Here is a 19,681-nt window from a genome sequence, read left to right on the forward strand (position 1 = left end):
TTTACTTTCAAAGCCAAGAGAGAAGCCCAAAAGGGATAATACATGAAAGTAAAATGAAAGAAAATTCTGGAAAATATATAAATTTTGCAATAAAAGAGTTTACTATTTTCTGAACAAGACCACCAAGCAACAATGAAGGATGAAAAGCTTCATTTGCTGAGAATCTGCTAGTGTTGAGGATTCAGAGAGGAAAACACGTGATGCCTGTGCTTTAGGAGTTGATAGTCATGCTTTCTCTTCACTTTTGATTTTCTTTTTTTTTAATTTATTCTAATTGGAGGCTAATTACTTTACAATATTGTGGTGGTTTTTGCTATTCAAACATGAATTGAAATAAGGAGCAGAAAAACAGCCTCCTTACTGGATTCTTCTCATTTGATAGGGAAGCCAGGTTACTAATCCTATTGCTTACATAAATATTTATGTTGAAGATATTTTTTCTAAAATATTTAGTATCTAATTTTTTATAAAGGATCCAGCAGGATGTTTTTAAACCTAAAATATGTTAACAGTCAACAAAGAATAAGATAACAATATCTCCTTTTCTCTAGTAGATACTTTGTAAAGTCATCAACATTTATCTCTGTGGAATTTATAGTTGTGGTAAATATTCATTAAGCTCATCAAGAAGAACTATTTTAAAGTTAAATTTGCACAAACATTTAAATGTTTGTGACCTCTCCCCAGTCAAAAGCAATAAATGATGTCTAGATAAATTAAAAATGTCAATAAAATCAATAATGACAAACTTCTATTAAAAATATTAAAAGTGAATCAATACCATCCCAAATGATAAACATTGTGTTTTGCACCATTTTCTGTACATTTTGAAAACTGTAGTCACACAAAATTTTTTTCTTCTTTCATTTCTGTTTCTTCTCTTGTTCTTTTTCTGCTTTAAACAGAGTTGTTCTGTAAGGGATAAGACGGCCTGTCTTCTTGGAAGTTAAATTACATGTCAAACATTTCAGAGTTTAGAAAGCAGCTAATAAGGGTGTAATATTAAAATGTCAAACATGTGCCTACCATTTTCTCCCTCTTCCTGACTCTGAAACTCTCTGGTAACAACTATAATGATCTGTTTAGGCTTCGGCCCATTGTTCCCTTTCGTCACTCATATTTAGTAACTACTTTCTCCCCAAGGTTGCACTTTTCTTGAGGAAAGTAAAATTCCAAAGTGGTGTTCAGTTTTGAATTAAATTCTGCTTGTATGACAGCAAAGAAACGTTAGGGGAGTGAATTCAATGGCTTGTCCTTTCCCATTTATTTCCATCTCTACAAAGACTCTTACAAAATACTTAAGCATGCTTTTCTGTTGGGGAGGACTTTTCCTTAGAAAGCTATCTGACTAATTGTCTCTGGATAACATCAGAGAGGATTTTAAACTGCCTGATATGTGTTATCCTCTTGGTTACTCAAATAGGGAGTGAGAAGAGAGAACGAAAAGATTCGTGCAAGTGCTGAATAATTGAAAACAAGGTCCCTAATGCAGTGACAGGACACTGGTGTGTGAAGACCAAATGTAGACTGAGAATTTTGTTATCAGTGAAACTCTAAAGAAGAATGTAATATGATGCAATATGTTTATTAAAACACATTCTTTCCAATTCTAGCTAATGTTGAAAGTGAGCTTACATGACAGATTTTAATGTCTTGCAGTGTTCAGTTGAATGAGTACAGAATCCTCATCAGGAAATGCTCCATGAATAAGTCTGATCATAGAGTGAGCTAAAGCATGTGATTATAACAATGACCATAATTGCTTTGCCATTGTTTTTACATGCAGGGTCAGTCTAACATGTGAGATAACTATGACATTAGCAACGCTTTTGATATGATGTTTATCATGCTCAAGTGCATGTGGTTTGTTCTAATGTCAACCATTAGCCTGTTAAAAATAACACGGAGCTATTGGCAATACTTGGAGTCTTCAAGTACATAAACAAGGGATGAATCAAAGACTCAAATGGCTGCTATATGATCCATTAATTAAGCTGGTAAAAACTATGTTTCATTGTAAAACGTGTACTGTATAACATTAAGGATGTTTGTGTTTCTCAAGGCATCGTTCTTGATGCAAAAATAAACTGGGAGCTGTGACTCCAAACCAGAGAAAAAAATTATTTAAGAAGTGATAGAGAAAAATGGTCCAGTGTTGACTCATCAACCTCAAACTGTCTGTCTTCTATTTTCTCCTTAAAAGCCCAGGATAATATGGATACATAATTTATTTCACTGAATTAGATCTTTATTCATTATTTGAATATACATCTAAGTGCTCATTACAGGCAAGGCAAGCTTCCCTAGTGGCTCAAGCGGTAAAGAATCCGCGTGCAATGCAGGAGACCCGGGTTCAACCTACCTGATCGGAAAGATCCCCTGGAAAAGGGAATGGCTGTCCACTGCAGTATTCTTGCCTGGAGGATTCCATGGACAGAGGAGCCTGGCAGGGTACAGTCCATGGAATCACAAAGAGTTGGAAATGACTGAGTAACACTACTGTAGGCAAGGCACTAGAGAGTTAGATCAAAATTAGTTAAACACAGTCACACAGATAAATAAGTCACGGTGAATTCACAGAGGAGAAATGGAGAGTATTGCAAGTGTATAATACAGTACTTAACCTAGTCAGAGGGTCAGGGAGGGCATCTTTGTCCAAATGATATTTAACTTGAGATCTGAAACCCAAGAGTTAGCAGAACAAAGAAGGAAGCAGAGATTAGGTACAATAGGCCATGAAAAATTCTGCTATTCCTTTTAATGCATTCTTCTAGACAAATATTGTCTCCCTGATCCCTTGCTGTACTGAATCTTCCTTAACACTACTAGGCTTTCTCTGAAGTTGTACTTATTGATTTCAGTGATGTCCTGCAAGGTGTCACACCCTCTGGAAACCTATTTCTTCATCCCCAGCCACTGAAACATCACTAAAAATGTGCAGCCTCAGGAAAGGAATGGAAAGCTTTATCAAGATCTCTAAAAAACTAACCATAGAGAAACAAAGTAGGCTTTTGTTGAGAGCCTTTTATGCTGGGATTTAAGGGAGTTTGTTTAAACCTCCAGGCTAGTAGATCAAGGTCTGTAGTAGAGACAATATTAATATATCTTATCCGATCATTTTTATGAATAAGCTCTCATATATTAAAAAATGATCCAAATTGTTTTGCTTTTGTAGTTTAAAGTATATTCAGAGCAATAATCAACATTCTGCTGATATTATTGGCCTGCAACTTCAACTAGGACCTGTGTGATGTGAGCCTACATCAGGAGAATGAGGATAAAACTTGGCTTTCATTCAGTAGAAGTTTTTAAGCAAGTCAGTCTCTATCCTATCTGTCTGATGACTGTTTTTCTGTATGTCCTAGTCAAAGACATAACTCACTTTCACTCAAACAAAATGCTCCACCAGGTAAATCAAAACTGACAGCCTGACTTGAGTTCAGTCCTGGTTCAATATTACCCTGCTAACTTGTCAGTTATTGGAGAAGCCCTGTTGATCAATTTTTTCCTTGTACACATTATTTTGATTCACAATGATTTTAAGCATCAGAATTTCAAGTACAATTATATTCTGTCTAAATCACCACCTCTAGCATTTTCAATCACTCACTCTTTCTTTCATTTTCACACACATTAGCATGTATATTTCTTATCATAAGACAAGAATTTACTTATAAAACTTTTTCTGGCATGATACTAGTTTCAGTATAAAAAATGTCCTTATGTACACAAAAATCCATTATAGATTCGGTTTTGAAAACCTGCTCTTTTCCTCTTTCCATTGGAATTAAATAATTAAGACATGACACATAATCTTGTATTCTATGATCATATGAAATTTATGGCCATCATGGTAGGACCATAATAAAGAGGAAGGATAATATTGTTACATATTGAGTTTTCCTTTAAAAATCTAAATACAGAAAGCTTTAGTTATGGTCAAATGGATTACACAAAATGATAACAATTGCTTGGTCCAAGCTAGTTTATATCAGAAAATTCCAATGGGAAATAGATAAAATTCCCTCCACTAATGTATGTTAATGTACTTCCCAGGTGGTGCTAGTTCGATCCCTGGGTCTGGAAGATCCCATGGAGGAAGGCATGGCAACCCACTCCAGTATTCTTGCCTGGAGATTTCCCATAGACAGAGGAGCCTGGTTGGGCTACAGTTCATGGGGTCCCAAAGAATCAGATACAACTGAGCACAAACATGCACGCAATGTACTTTAAAAGTAGGGTTTCCTGAGGGGAGGGGGACTGAGGTATGGAAGTCTGAAAATAGGCAACTATTGTTACAAAATGTGGTGTAGTATGGATTATTGTGTATCTGTTGCATTAAAAATCATTACCGCCAGTTACCTCCATTGGCAATAATATCATAAAATTTCCTACTAACTAACAATGTTTTTATTTAAAAAATTATAATTAAAATTATAGCAGAATATATTGATATGGAAAGCATAAATGATGTTTAACTTGCAGAAATGAACACCTAGAAGTTGATAAAAAATTTTTTCTTAAGGTCACAGAAATCACGGAAATCATTCAATTAGTTATTTGAAAGTTTTTGTTCTAATTTTTAAAACTCAGGAAATATTCCCCAGTGTATTGTCAAACAATCTAAGTAACAAACACTACTATATAGTGAAGTAATTTAGTATTATTTTGTTTTGCTATTACACGTGGGGCAGAACATAGAGCTAGAATAAAAGTGACTGTTTCTTTTTAATGATTTCATTAAATAAATGTCTTATCATTTCATCAGGTTTATGGATTTTATATTCCTTTACATGGCTCAACAATGCAAATATTGGGTTTGTAGATAAGAATTCAATTAGCATTTCAAAGAGGTCAAATTAATTCCCTCTCAGAGACACTAGCTGCTATTTTAGTCTACAAAGTAAAACTCAATTCTATAGTACAAAACAATTTTTAAATCTTACCAGTATCCTTGCTCATTGAAAAGCAGTTCTGATTCTTTTGAAGTGTAGTTTTTGAACTAAAATCTTTAAATTATTTTTTAAATATTTTTGTCTTTCTTAAAATGTTGTTATGAGGGATCTTTGAGTTAATATACGTGAAGTATTTTGGATTATGCCTGATGTATAATAAATGCTCTGTAAATATAAGAATAGATAAAAAAATACCCAAATTCAAATGAATCATTATTGTCTAGTAGTGGTCCTCAACCTTTCTGGTGCCGGGGATCAGTTTCATGGAAGAAATGGGGTAAGGGGGATGGTTTCAGGATGATTATATTATATTTATTGTGCACCCTACTTCTATTATTGTTATATCAGCTCCAATTCAGATCATCAGGCATTAGATCCTGGAGGTTTGGAACACTTGGTCTATAGTATTACTGCTTATACAATTCCAAAAAGGAATCAGTGGCATAGCAAGGAATAAGGATAATAGAAGTGTTCTGTCCCAGGTGCCTTCAGCATTGGGTACCCTGCAGATGGGATGTTGCTGTTGTTTATCCGCTCAGTCATGTCAAACTCTCTGCTACCTGATGGACCACAGACCACCAGGATCCTCAGTCCATGAGATTCTCTAGGCCAGAATATTGGAGTAGGTTGCCCTTTCCTTCTCCAGGGGATCTTCCTAACCAATGGATCAAAACTGTGTCTCCTGCATTGGCAGGAGGATTCTTTACCACTGAGCCACTTGGGAAGCCTAAAGATGGGATAGGATATAGATTTAAAGCTGTAATAAAACTGACTAAAAGTTGGTCAGCCTTTTAACTGTAACTCTGCAGAGGCAATTCTAAACAATGTCAGTGAAATAATACTCCCCTCTGCCAGGGTCAACCACTCCCACAGCCCTATTCTGTTTGGTATGCAACTGCAGAAACTGATAATGAAAGGACAAATATTTTTTATTTCTTAAGGGATAAAACTCTAGTTGTAAGTTGTAAACTTTCATTCTCTGATTGTGACACTGAGAGAACTTCTGAGTTCCATTTTTTTTAGTTCATGCGTTATTGACGTGTGGAATGCAAAATAAGAATTAGTAACAAGAACAATAACTAACATTTATTGAGCACTTACTATTTCTGGAGAAGGAAATGGCAACCCACTCCGGTACTCTTGTCTGGAAAATCCCATGGACGTAGAAGCCTGGTAAGCTTTAGTCGATGGGGTCACAAAGAGTCAGACATGACTGAGCGACCTCACTTCACTTCACTTACTATGTCTAGGCTGTATTCCATGCACTTTATATGTCTGAACTTTCTTCGTCTTCACACCTATTATCCCCAATTTACAGAAAATAAATCCTTTTTTATAAATAATCATTTTCATTGATAAAGCATAATAAATAGTATAAGAATAGAATAATGTGTTATACGAAGGTAAAAAGTGTGGTAGAATATGGGTTAAAGAAAAGAGAAATGAGTGTGGATTGGAAAGTCAAAAGAAGGAACCTCTCCAAATATTCATGGGCCCCTAAAGATTAAGGATACAATGTAGATTTCCTATCTTCTTAACTTCAATTCTTCCTTACTCCTTTCATTTCTGTATTTCTTTGTCGTTTCTTTATTTCTCATCCACCTTCAGGGCAGCAGTTGTATTCCTTCTTAGACTAAATAAAGGCAGAAAAAGAAGTATTTCTTTTTTAGCTCTGCACTGATTCTATTAAGTTATAAGTGCTCAGTCACTCAATTGTGTCTCTTTATGACCCTATGGACTGTATCCTGCCAGACTCCTCTGTCCATGGAATTTTTTAGGTAAGAATGCTGGAGTATTTCTTCCTCCAGGGGATCTTCCTGATCCAGAGGTCAAACCTGTGTCTCCTACATTGCGTTGTAGCAGATTCTTTTACCTGTTGAGCCATCGGAGAACAGTGGTTAAATAAGAACTTACAACCTGCAAGAACCTGGAGAAGTTACCTGCTTTTTCTGTGCCTATCTTAAATATCTTAATTAATCTATAAACCAGGAAGAAAAATAAACATTTGTATGCATCTAGCCATTGCAAATTTTTTAATATATTGAGGCTTAAATTGTCCCTTTTTTGATAAGTGGAAGCCTTTTCAAATTAGTTTCTTTTGACAAATCACTAGTAATAGTTGATGGCATTGTTGCTTTCTGGATGTCAGCAAGTTCCAGGCTCATCTTGTATATTTCTTGACCTACAGAATGAATTCATTAATCATAGGATGCTGTTCCCTTTTATTGATAGTTCAGAATAAAAGTTAAAACAGTTAGCTTTTTATTATTTTTTGCTTAGAGCATTGGTTTAGACCTGAAAGTTGCAAAGATGCTCAATTTTGGGAATTTATATTCTGATGAGATTAAAATTAAATACAAAAAAGATCCTATGATAGAAATAAATGCATATCTTAAGCTCTTTAGCATTCTAGACATCAAGGATTTCATTTCAGAACTGATGCTGAGTCTTGTGACTTTCTCAGAAAATAATTGTGTTCATTGCTACAAAAGTAGAGTTTACTTCAAATTAATCTGGTCAAAAAAGTGTTGTGAGACAAGATGCTTTTTGGAGGGTGGGGCATATTAGAAATTGAAGCAATAGAAAGAGTGAAAATATCCCAGGCTTGTAGAATGACAGAACAAGATGATGTTCTAGAGAGTGGAAAGAATTTTTTTGAATTGAAAAGACATTTGACTATGGAAATACATGAATGATAGTTGAATATTTATGAACAAGTAAAATTAGAAAACATCTATGTTGGATAGAGGCGTAAGACACAGGAACAATGGTGAATTGCCTCATAGGCAGTTCTGTTAGGGTAAAACTAAGGCTCCATGACAAAGAGACCCTAAATTACAATGGCTTAAAACTGTTATAACAAAGAGACCCTAAATTACAGTGGCTCAAATGATTTCATCTTGTGAAACAGATTTGAAATGAGTGGTCCAGTGTTGTGGGGCATCTCTGCTTTTCACAGTCAACCAAGAACCAGATTCCTTCTAAACTGTTGTTCTATCCTCCTTTGGGAGCCCCCATGGCTCAATGGGTAACGAATCTGCCTGCCATGCAGAAGACACAGGAGACACGGATTCGATCCCTGGGTCAGGAAGATCCAGGAAGATCCTGGAGGACGAAATGGCAATCCACTCCAGAATTCTTGCCTGAGAAATCCCATGGACAGAGAAGCCTGTACAGCTCCAGTCCATGGGGTTTCAATGAGTCAGACACACACCCCCAGTGCACCATCCTTTAGAACAATGTTGCCATCTGCATGGTCGTCTAGGTTTCAACCAGAAAGAAAGGACAGAATATAGTAGGGACATTCATGATCTCTCGAGTCCCCAAGAAGAATGTGGCATGGGTTATTTCCACTCATACTCTACCAGTGAGAATTTGGTGAGATGGACAGGTAAACGACAATAGACTGGGAAGTCATGCTGTCTGGCTATAATTCTGTAAATATCAAAGAGGTGGAGGGCAGATTTTAGCAAAAAGCTAACAGTTTCTGCCATACTCATCTTTTCTTTACGACACCTCCATAATTTGTGTTTTCATAATTTTCCAAATAATAAAGTAATAACTTTCAGTTGCTTTTTGTATTTCTTTAATTAATATGTCTCTTCATCTTCTTTCCTAAATACTTTAACTGTGTCACTTGGGGTCCAATCAGGAGACAGAATATATACCAGTAGTTTGAACATGGAAATTTTAATATTATTATTAACTACTCTCAGGATATTAACCACTAAGAGCTAAAGATAACTCCAATGAATAAAGAATTAGAAAATATAGTCAGCTACTATCCCTAGGGTGGGCAGAAAAAAATCCAAGATAGAGACAGACAAGAAAGTGTCCCCACTCCCTACCCTGTCCCTCAAAGCTGAGATTTAGACATTGCTGGAGCGGGTGTGACAATAATCCCTGGATGTTAGAGTTTGTCAAGGTGATGCAGACCAGAGATGGCTAGCATGAAGCCATCTGCTCAGCTCTTACTAAGACTGTCTGGGGAAATACCAAATCAAGAACCTGCAAAACTCACCAGGCAGCTTCCTTTGGGAATGCTGGTGAAGCTTGCTGGAACATGAGTACCATTAGATGTACCCCACCGCAATGGTGGTCGTGCACTAGGAGAAATAACAATACATTGCACCTGAAGCAGAAGGACCCCCCCCTCCCCTCCTGCCTCTCCCTATATAAAGGTCCTCTCAACACCTTCTGCCATAAATGCTGACCATTCTCCCAGCTGGCAAAGGGACTGTGTTTCCAGGATCCAGCTCCACTATCATGAAAATGTGAAAGTGTTATTCGCTCAGTGGTTTTTGACTCTTTGCTACCCCAGGACTGTAGCCTGCCAGGCTCCTCTGTCATGGGGTTTTCCAGGCAAGAATACTGGAATGGGTAGTCATTCCTTTCTCCAGGGGATCTCCCCAACCCAGGGCTTGAACCTGTGTCTCCCGCATTGCAGGCAGATTCTTTACCATCTGAGCCACCAGGGCATCCCCCACTATCATGAAAGAGGGCAAAGAAAAGAGAATTTGAAGCTGGGAAACAACTAACTGATGACTGGCCCAGAGGCCAGGACATAAAACTGTTGTATTATTTCCTTACTGTTTTATAACAATAAAGTTTCCATTTAAGAACTGAATGAGATGGAAAATGTCATAGTCCTTCAACGGCATACCAGGGTTCCCCTTTCTCCACATCATTTCCAACATTTGGTATTTCTTGTCTTTTCTGTTAATAGCCATTCTAACATGTGTGAGGCGATTTCTCATTGTGGTTGTGATTTTCATTTCCTAACAATTAGTGATGTTGGGCATCTTTTCATGTAACTATTGGCCACCTGGATGTCCTCTTTGGAAAAGTGTCTGTTTGGATCTTTGCCCATTTTTAAAATCAGATTGCTTGTTTTTGTTGTTGCTGAGTTATAGGAGTCTTCATGCATTTTGGATAATAACCAAACTGGATTTTGATTATCAAAATGATTTTGATTATATGATTTTCAAACATTTTCTACCATTTGGTAAGTTGCCTTTTTATTGTGAGAATGGTTTTTTTTTTTTTTTTGCTGTGCAGAGGCAATATAAACAACAAAAACTCTCCAAAAAATGAAGGTTGTTTTTAATTCATGGATAATATTCCATCTTCAAACTTCCCCTCCTATTTCTCCCTGAGTTGTAATGACCTGTAACAAATTCCTCACCATCATGTACAGGAACCATGAAGGAAAATTTCCTCAATTGGCTGAATAATGATGGAAGTCCAACTTTGTATAGTCTTAGCTAAAAAAAAAAAAAAAACTTAGGGTTCATGTTTTCCTTTTTTCACACAAGGCAGTGTCTGTTTCATAGGATTGCTTGTGACCATCTCCTCAATGACCCTGTCATTATCAGTGTGAGTAGTGAGAAAACGAAAACCAAAGCTGCAGATGTGTTTCTGGAGCCATCTGGCTCCTTTGGAAGGTAATTTACTACCTAAAAATAATCACATGCGTATGGCCTGCCCCCTCCCTTACCGTCATGTATTCCTAAAACTGTTAATATTCGTTCCGTTAGGTTTACAAAAAAAAAAAAAAAAGCATTTCTCCCATTTATACTGTTCTTTTGTTAATATTCATATGTGGTATCTGAGGAAAAGAAGCAGTTCTCACACATCCTGGGAAGCAGGAAAAAATCTGTTGATGAGATTTTTTTTTTTAAATCAAAAGTGTTCTCTTAGGCACATTCAATCAGCGAGTTTGTGTTTTTTCTTCTAAGTAGCTGTAATAGTGTCATATTTTGAAGTAGCAATTTAGAGTTTGATTCCAAACTAATTTCTTCCTATGCAGAGTACTGAAAGGTAGATTTCCAATAGGCTAAGATCATCTTCGAAAATTTCAGGCTGTGTGTAGCCCAGCCAACGCTGGAAATTTGAGTTATTTGAGCATGATACTAACATCTACCACGAAGATAGAATAGTGTAAGGCATACTCTAGGCCCTTAAACATCATCCTTTTGTTATTTGGTTGAATAACAATGAAGACAGCTTAAGGTGTGAGTGAAATGCTGTCCACTGCTTCAGTGACAGGATTTCAGTAGCCATACTGGATTTCCACCCAGTAATCAGAGAATGGGGTAATTTATTATCACATCATAACATTTTTATACTACGAAATGTTGATGGCAAATGTGGAGGTAATTCCCATGCATATCAGCTGAGTGGTCTTCAGCTTGAGTGGTGTGACCCAAAATAATATGGGCGTGCTTCATAAGACTAGACATGGAGGACCACCCATGAATAAGGTTCTGCTCCTGTATAGTTTCATTCTTGAGTCTCTTAAGATTGAAGATATGACACGTTAAGCACCTCGCATATTGCCTGGAGTCCAGAATATAAGCTAGTTCTCTGTTAGTAAAATTGGTTTAAAAAGGAAACTATTGATTTTATGCTAGTCTCCATAATTTTACCTGACTTACTTATACCCTAAATTATAAAGATGATGCTCTTTAACGTCTTTAGCTTGTCAAAGTGTTTCCAAATAGCGTAGAAGTAAGAGCAAAGTGGAGAAACAGCTGTCCCTTGTTATTTTGTTTCCTGAATACAAATAGTCTTAAATTGCTGTAAATGGAGAGGCTGGAATGAATTCAAACACCGCTTGTTTAAATACACTCAGCCTGATGTTTGTGTGTTGGAACCTTTGGAGAGGGCAGCGCTAGAAAATGCTCCACATTACCTTGTCACACACGACAATATACGGTTATGGCTTCTCTTTTGTTTGTTAGGTAGAGTTGCTTTGGTATCATTCTGAAAGTTTTGCAACAGTAAATCACAAGAGATTTGAGCTAAGATATCTGAACAGCAGCATTAACTCCTGGGATATTTGGTGTGATTTTAATTTTAACTCCTCTTAGGAAAAGCAAAATTCTTTTTTGACTTAACTGAGTTCAGGTGGGTATTTGGGCTTTTTATAGTATGTCAGGAGTGAACGGGTACATCGAGTCTTTGCTTTTCCCTTCTGGCTTCTGATGGCTTGCCATATGAGAAGTTAGTCTATATGTAAAAGGCCAAAAGAAAGTGATTTGTTTGTTTTCCTTCCATAACCTGTTCCTTTAAAGAAAGCCCTAGTCCAAGATATTCTTAAACAGAGCTCAGTCCAACAGCTTTATTGACTATGTGGGATCGGAAAGCTTGTTTAATGAATTCTTTCTTCTATATTTGAAGAAACAGCAACATCAAACATTTAAGGAACTTGACAAGGTCACATTTACTGGCACAGTCATAAAAAACGTCTTGGTGTTCAGACTCATGGTCCAGTAGTTTTATCACAAATACATTTTCACAATTAGTTCTTTCTGGCTAGGGTGCATACTCTGAAGAGTATCCTCTAGATTCATTATTGCACTGTTGTATAATATTGCAGATTATTTTCCTGTTTGTCTCACCCAAAAACTCACTGCTTGCCTCGTGATGTGGAAGCTTTAAGGGAAAAGTTGCTATGGTTAGCATTCTGTAATTAAAACTGCCATGATTTGAGGACCTCACAGGTTAGTGAAAAATAACAAAGTGACAACACCAGACAAGCAGAAAAGAAGTAAAAGATTGAGGACCATTAAGAAATTAGGCTTGTTTATTGGAGAAAATAATAGCAAGTGGTGAGTAGAAGGTCTTAACATCAAGAGCTGTAAACAGAAGATAAGAACCAATAGTTCTTTATGCCTACCACAGATCTAGAAATAAAATTACATCAGTAGACACGGTCAAGGACTCTAGTTAAGGAAACAAACTGCAGGCAACATTGAGAGACCTGAGTTCATGTGTCTTGGCCTTCCTTTGTGTCCTTTGATAAACTGGTGAGCCTCTCACTTCACTGTGTAGCTGTGAAGATGAAATAAAATAATGTGAAAGTCCCTATCTAGAACAAGGCTTGCACTGGTAGGTAGTCAAAAAGATTTCTGTTTTTATTTTATTTATGTATTGTTTATATTATATAATTATAACATGAAATATATAAGTATAAATTTAATGTACCATTTAACTAATCTAATAATATTTAATTTGTATTATTCTACCACCTAGACACTGTCTATATTAAATTATATATATAATTATAAATATATATGTACATAAAATTCTTTTTTATTTGCACTTAACCCAAACTTAATACTCATATGGGAAGAGAACAAACTTTTAAGAAAACTTATTAATGAGCAAAAGTGAGTAGAGCATAAGGAATGTATTAGTGAAAAAATACACAGCGTTTGGCTGTGTGGATCACAACAAACTGTGGAAAATTCTTAGAGACGGGAAAGCAGACTATCTTACCTGCTTCCTGAAAAACCTGTACGTAGGTCAAGAAGCAACAGTTAGAACCAGACATGGAACCATGGACTGGTTCAAAATAGGAAAAGGAGTACATCAAGGCTGTATGTTGTCACACTGCTTATTTAACTTATATGCAGAGTACCTGATCCGAAATGCTGGGCTGGATGAAGCACAAGCTGGAATCAAGATTACTGGGAGAAATATCAATAACCTCAGATATGGCAGAAAGGAAAGAGGAAATAAAAAGCCTCTTGATGCAAGTGAAAGAGTAAAGTGAAAAAGCTGGCTTAAAACTCAACATTCAAAAAACAAAGATCATGGCATCCGGTCCCATCACTTCATGGCAAGTAGTTGGGAAAACAATGGAAACAGCGAGAGACTTGATTTTCTCGGTCTCTAAAATCACTGCAGATGGTAGCTTCAGTCATGAAATGAAAAGATGCTTGCTCCTTGGAAGAAAAGCTATGAGCAGCCTAGGCAGCATATTAAAAAGCAGAGACATTACTTTGCCGACAAAGTTCTGACTAGTCAAAGCTATGGTTTTTCTAGCAGTCATGTATGGATGTAAGATTTGGACCATAAAGAAAGCTGAGCGCCAAAGAATTGATGCTTTTGAACTTTGATGTTGGAGAAGAGTCTTGAGAGTCCCGTGGACTGCAAGAAGATCAAAGCAGTCAATCCTAAATGAAATCAGTCCTGAATATTCATTGGAAGGACTGTTGCTGAAGCTGAAGCTCCAATAATTTGGCCACCTGATGGGAAGAACTGACTCACTGGAAAAGATACTGATGCTAGGAAAGATTGAGGGCAGGAAGAGAAGGGGATGACAGAGGATGAGATGATTGGATGGCATCACCAACTCGATGGACATGAGTTTGAACAAGCTCCGGAAGTTGGTGATAGACAGGGAAGCCTGGCATGCTACAGTCCGTGAGATCACAAGGAGTCAGACATAACTGAGTGACTGAACTGAACTGAACTGAACCAGCAAAAATGGGTAGAACATAAGATGTGTATTAGTGAAAAGCATGACTTGTTTGAAAATTCATTCATAAATTAGATTCTTAGAAACACTCTCCCATTATTAGGTAATAATTTTCTAGGCTGTTTTAAATATCATAAAATTTTCACTTTCACAATAAAAATCCACCTTATAGGGATATCTGTTTCCCTATAACTGACATTGATCACCATGATATTCTTATCGTCTCTTATTCTTTGTGTAACTCATGATCTTTTTGTAGTCTGCAGCTTTCCCAATAAAGCTCACATTGCCATCCCTGTCAAAAGTAACAGGAAGTTTTTTACCCCCCTCACAGAGAAAAAAAAAAAAAAAAAATCATCTTTCCTCTTCACAAGCCAGTATCCTTTAGCCACTTTCTTTTGTTTTTCTCTTGTCTATATTCAATCTTATTTTTGTTTCCCTAAAATCATTTCATACTTCAGCAGCCTCACTGTTTCCTCTTAGACTGAAAAACAACCTGATTCCTCTCCATTCCAGTCAAGACCCTGTCCTACTTCTACCATCTCTAAAAATTACCCACCTTTTTGTTTTCTTCCTCTATCCTACAAAACTCATATAGTCTATGTTCACAGTTTCTTCTTCTTCACCTTTAATAGGCAATGAGTTCTCATTTTCTCTCAGAACAGTGCTCAAAATTTTTCTCTCAAAACTGCTACTAATTGTTAAACTCAGTCGTGTCTTTTCAGACTTTATCTTGGCTGCTCTTCCTGCAGCGTTTGATGGCACCTCTCCCTTCTGTCTTCAAAGTTCTCCTTCACATGACTCTCCCTATACTTTTTCCCTCATAGCTCAGTTGGTAAAGAATCAATCTGCAATGCAGGAGATCTGGGTTCAATTCCTCGGTCAGGAAGATCCCCTGGAGAAGGAAATGGCAACCCACTCAAGTATTCTTGCCTGGAGAATCCCATGGACAAAGGAGCCTGGCAGGCTACAGTCCATGGGGTTGCAAGAGTTGGACACGACTTAGTGGCTAAACCACATTTTTTCCTCTTTCTCCTCTTATCTTGGTTATCTCCTCCTATCTTGGTTCCCTCTCATATTTGTTATGTTTCAGTTCACCAGCCCTTAGATACTGTGTTTTCTAAGGAACCATCCTCAGTCATTTTTGTTTTCTGTTATAATGAGGACCATTATAAATATTATTTCTCCATTCCTGACGCCTCTTTCCTGATGTCTCAGCCTAGAATTTTCAGTGGTTTCCAGAACATAGTTTCCAGTTTTCTACGACACAATCTGTTTTCTTACAAGTGGTGTTTTTTCAGTGCAGCCTTCCCTGGGCATCCATGGACTATTGGTTCTGAGACCCCCATGGATACCAAAATTCACAGATGCTCAAGTCTCTTTTGTAAAATAAAATAGTATTTGCATATAACCTACACATATCCTCCTGTATACTTTAAGTCATGTCTAGGTTAATAGTGAGGCTTCCCACATGGCTCAGGGGTAAAGAATCTGCTGCCAATGCAGGAGATATGGGTTCGATCCCTGGATCAGGAAGAACCCCTGGAGAAGGAGATGGCAACCCACTCCAGTATTCTTGCCTGGAGAGTTCCTTGGACAGAAGAACTTGGCGGGCTACAGTCCATGGGTTTGCAAAGAGTTGGGCATGACTTAGCAACTGAGCATGCACAGATAACTTATAATGCCTAATACAATGTAAATGCTATGCAGGTCAATATAAATACAATATAAATGCTAGGCAAATAGTTGTTGATACATGGTAACTTCAAGTTTTCCTTTTTGAAGCTTTCTGAAATTTTTAAAATATTGTCAATCAGCAGTTGGTTGAATCAAAAGATGAAGAACCAGGGGATAAACAGAGGGCCTACTATATTCACTTTCTTGATTACTCAAAGAAATATCTGCATATTTGTGAACCTTGGTCACTAACATTCATTTTTCCCAGATGAGGGAAAACTGACTAGCTTTTATCAGTTCTATCAGTCTTACCTCAGAAATATCTATCACACATGTTCCCTGGACTCTTTTTTTTGCTGATATTCTTCTAATTACTTTGTGGAAGATTCTCCCTTTTCTAGTTATTTATTTCTTTTCTAATCCATCTTTCACAACTCCAATAGGATATCCTCTCTAGAAAAAAATCTAATATTGTCCCTGAGTCAATAAACATCTGTTTGCTACATACTGCTTATATGAGAAAATGAAATATTTTTAGCATTTTCCACAATCTGAACTTTGCCATATTCCAATTCTTCCAGGCAGTTCAAGAATTTTCTCTCCTTCATGACTTTCCTCATATTGTTTCCTTTTTCCATCTATTTATTCTACTCATATTTCAAAACCACAGGCCAAAATCATTTCCTCATATACCCTAATTAGAAATTATTTACATTATCTTATAGTCATTCTTCTTCTTAGCACTCATTACAATGCACTTGGATATTTGCCAATAGATATTGACCCCAGTTACTACATGGTATGACAAAATAACCCCTAGAGATATGGTATATATCTAGAATAGTCCTTTCGTGGGTCAAAAATATGCTGGAAAGTTAGTAAGAATTGTTGGAGAGAGAGTTGTTTTACTTTATTTTTCAATCATGAGCTTTCTCTCCATGTAGTTATGGATATAATAAAATAAATATGTTCAAATAAAAACATGAAGCTTTATAATACAATATGTTCAATTATCTATTTAAAGATCTTTGAAATACTTGCTGGTTTTAATAAATCTACAAGACAGGCTTAGCACATAAACAGTGTTGATTATTGTGAAAAATCTGCTAGAATATCTAAAGGTATACATTTTATAGGGTTATATTTTTAGGCAGAGTGTTACATGAAGTGTTGCTTTAAAGTGAAAAATATGAAGCCTAGTTTTTAAGTTCCTTTAAAATTGCCTGTAATACTAAATGGGCTTCTCAAGTGGCTCAATGGGTAAAGAATCCATCTGCAATGCCGGAGACACGTGGGACACAGGTTCAATCCCTGGGTAGGGGGGCATGGCAGCACCCTCCAGTATAATATTAAATGCATCCACCTTTCCCCAAGACTCAACTTATTATAGGAAAACATTGCAACCACTTGTGATTATTCATATTTATAAGTTTGTGTTACCTATTTTCAATCATTTGTTTCACTCAGTAGCACATATTTCTATATGAGATAAAATATATTAATGTCTTCTCCCCTAACACATGAGGAAAGAACAGACCCCAGCCTGCACCCATTTTACCTCCTCAGCCTGCCTGGACCATCATGGCAGCAAAAGCTGTCCCTCTTGCTGTCAGAAGCAAACCCCAGGCAGAGGACTTAGATGTAAAGGAAACCAGAATACTGTCTTGAACTATAGACACTTTGGGGCTTCCAAGGTAGCTCAGATGGTAAAGAATCTGCCTGCAATGCAGGAGACCTGGGTTTGATCTCTGGGTCGGGAAGATCCCCTGGAGAAGGAGATGGCAACTCACTCCAGTATTCCTGCCTGGAGAATTCCATGGACAGAGAAGGCTTGCAGGCTACAGTCCATGGGGTCGCAAAGAGTCAGACAGGATTGAATGACTAATACAACGTCTTCTCATATTATTCTCTTAAACCATCACAGACAAGAACAGTTGTTAGGATGTTTTGAGTTATATTTAGTAGAAATTCTAACATAAATTGCCTTAAACATTTTAGAAGACTTTTTGGATTATATACCTAAGAAGGAAAGTATTCATGTTGGCAAAATTACTATTTGTGCTAAATGGGTCAACTTGGAACCAGTTTTGTGGCCAGGGGAATACCAATTCTGACTGTTTTAAGCCAGGATTACTAGAATTTACCAGAATAGAAAAGAATACTTACTTGTTTAAACCAATCAAAGCAGTTGATGAAATAGAGGGAGAAGGGAGAAATCAATCTGTTCCAAATTACAAGATTGCTACAAGTGGTGGAAGGGTGAAATTGATAAAATGAATGTTGAGTAGACAAGTACAATGACCAGAAATAAGATTAATTAATAGCTTTGACTTCATTTAATGTCTTCACTTTGCAATATTCTACATAAGACTGTGGAGAATTTTAACACAAATCAATGAATTAATTAAAGTACTTCCATGTTATATCCAAAGAAAGTGAAGACTTATTGAACTAATTTTCAATTTAATGTGTCTCTAAATAAGCATAGAATTTGAGAACTATTGGATATTATGCCAGACTATTTCCTGCTCTCTATTAAAATCAATATGAAGCTATAGCACACTTACTAATGACATGGATTACAGAATTTATATAAGCCTTGGTCTTTGCCCTCAAGAAATTAACAACTTTGGTTGTGAAGACAACACCTAAACACATAAGATAATTGAGGGATGACACCATTTAATGCATCATAAAATGCAATAGAGAATAGAATCATAAGATAAATGCTGCCCCAATAAAGGGAAGTATTTTTGTTGGCCAGAACTAATGGAGTAGGCTTATAGAAGTAGTTTGTAATTGAGATGAATCTGAAAGGATAGTATTATTTGGATAAGTAGAAAAGGGTAGAAAAAGCTATTCAAAGTAAAGAAAACAAGTAAGTGCAAAAGGTTTTGTAAAGCACTCATTTGGAAGATGTGAGTATGTGTAGAAGTTTGGGGAGCTTGAATCAGGTAGGTGGCAAAGAACAAGATTGTCTGCACGAGAAACAGGTCTTTAACATCAGACAGCATTTTGTAGTTTAAGGGGCAAATAGATTATACCTAAAATTTTAGCATAAGGACAGGTTTCAGAAAAATTAAGTCTGCAGCTAAGGGAAAACATGGTCAAGGCAGGAATCTTAAAAATGTATCTCTTAGACATACAAATTCACACAGGGAAAGCAAAGAGGTTAAGGTTCAGTTTGGGGGGAGAAAGTACATGCATCGTAAATACAATGTAACAGGAAAGGGTAAGTGCAAGTGTCTTAGCAAAAATCAGTTTCAAGTCAAGAAGCACAGAAACGAGATTAGGACCTTTCAGCTCTTACAAGATATGGGCCTTGAACAAGTAAATTTACTTCATTTAATTTCCCTAATTTATTTAAGGAAGGGGGTGGGTTTCAAAGCCTTATTGGATCTGAATAAGCAGTCTGCAGATAGCAAGTATGTCAACAAAGTAATTTCCTTTATCCTCTCTTTTGCTCACTCTGAAATGGGTGACAAAGGTTGTCAGGATCACACATGTATCCAAAAAAAAGAAAATATTAGTATGTAGTAATATATGATTACCAATAGATATCAGATATTTCAGCAAAAGTGCAACATTTTGAGAGAAATTAAAATTTTTCAGAGTGTTTTGTCTAAGAATTATGAAAAATGAACTATATAAAAGGCATGTCTTATATGGAAACATGAGCATGTAAGAGAAGCCTATAATTGTAATTAAACTTTGACTGGTGTTGTATGGTTATATTTAATAGGGATGTCAGCTATACATGACATGCTGGTGGGGAATACCA

The sequence above is a fragment of the Dama dama genome, chromosome 31 (genome assembly GCF_033118175.1).
Source record: "Dama dama isolate Ldn47 chromosome 31, ASM3311817v1, whole genome shotgun sequence".
Lineage (NCBI taxonomy): Eukaryota > Metazoa > Chordata > Mammalia > Artiodactyla > Cervidae > Dama > Dama dama.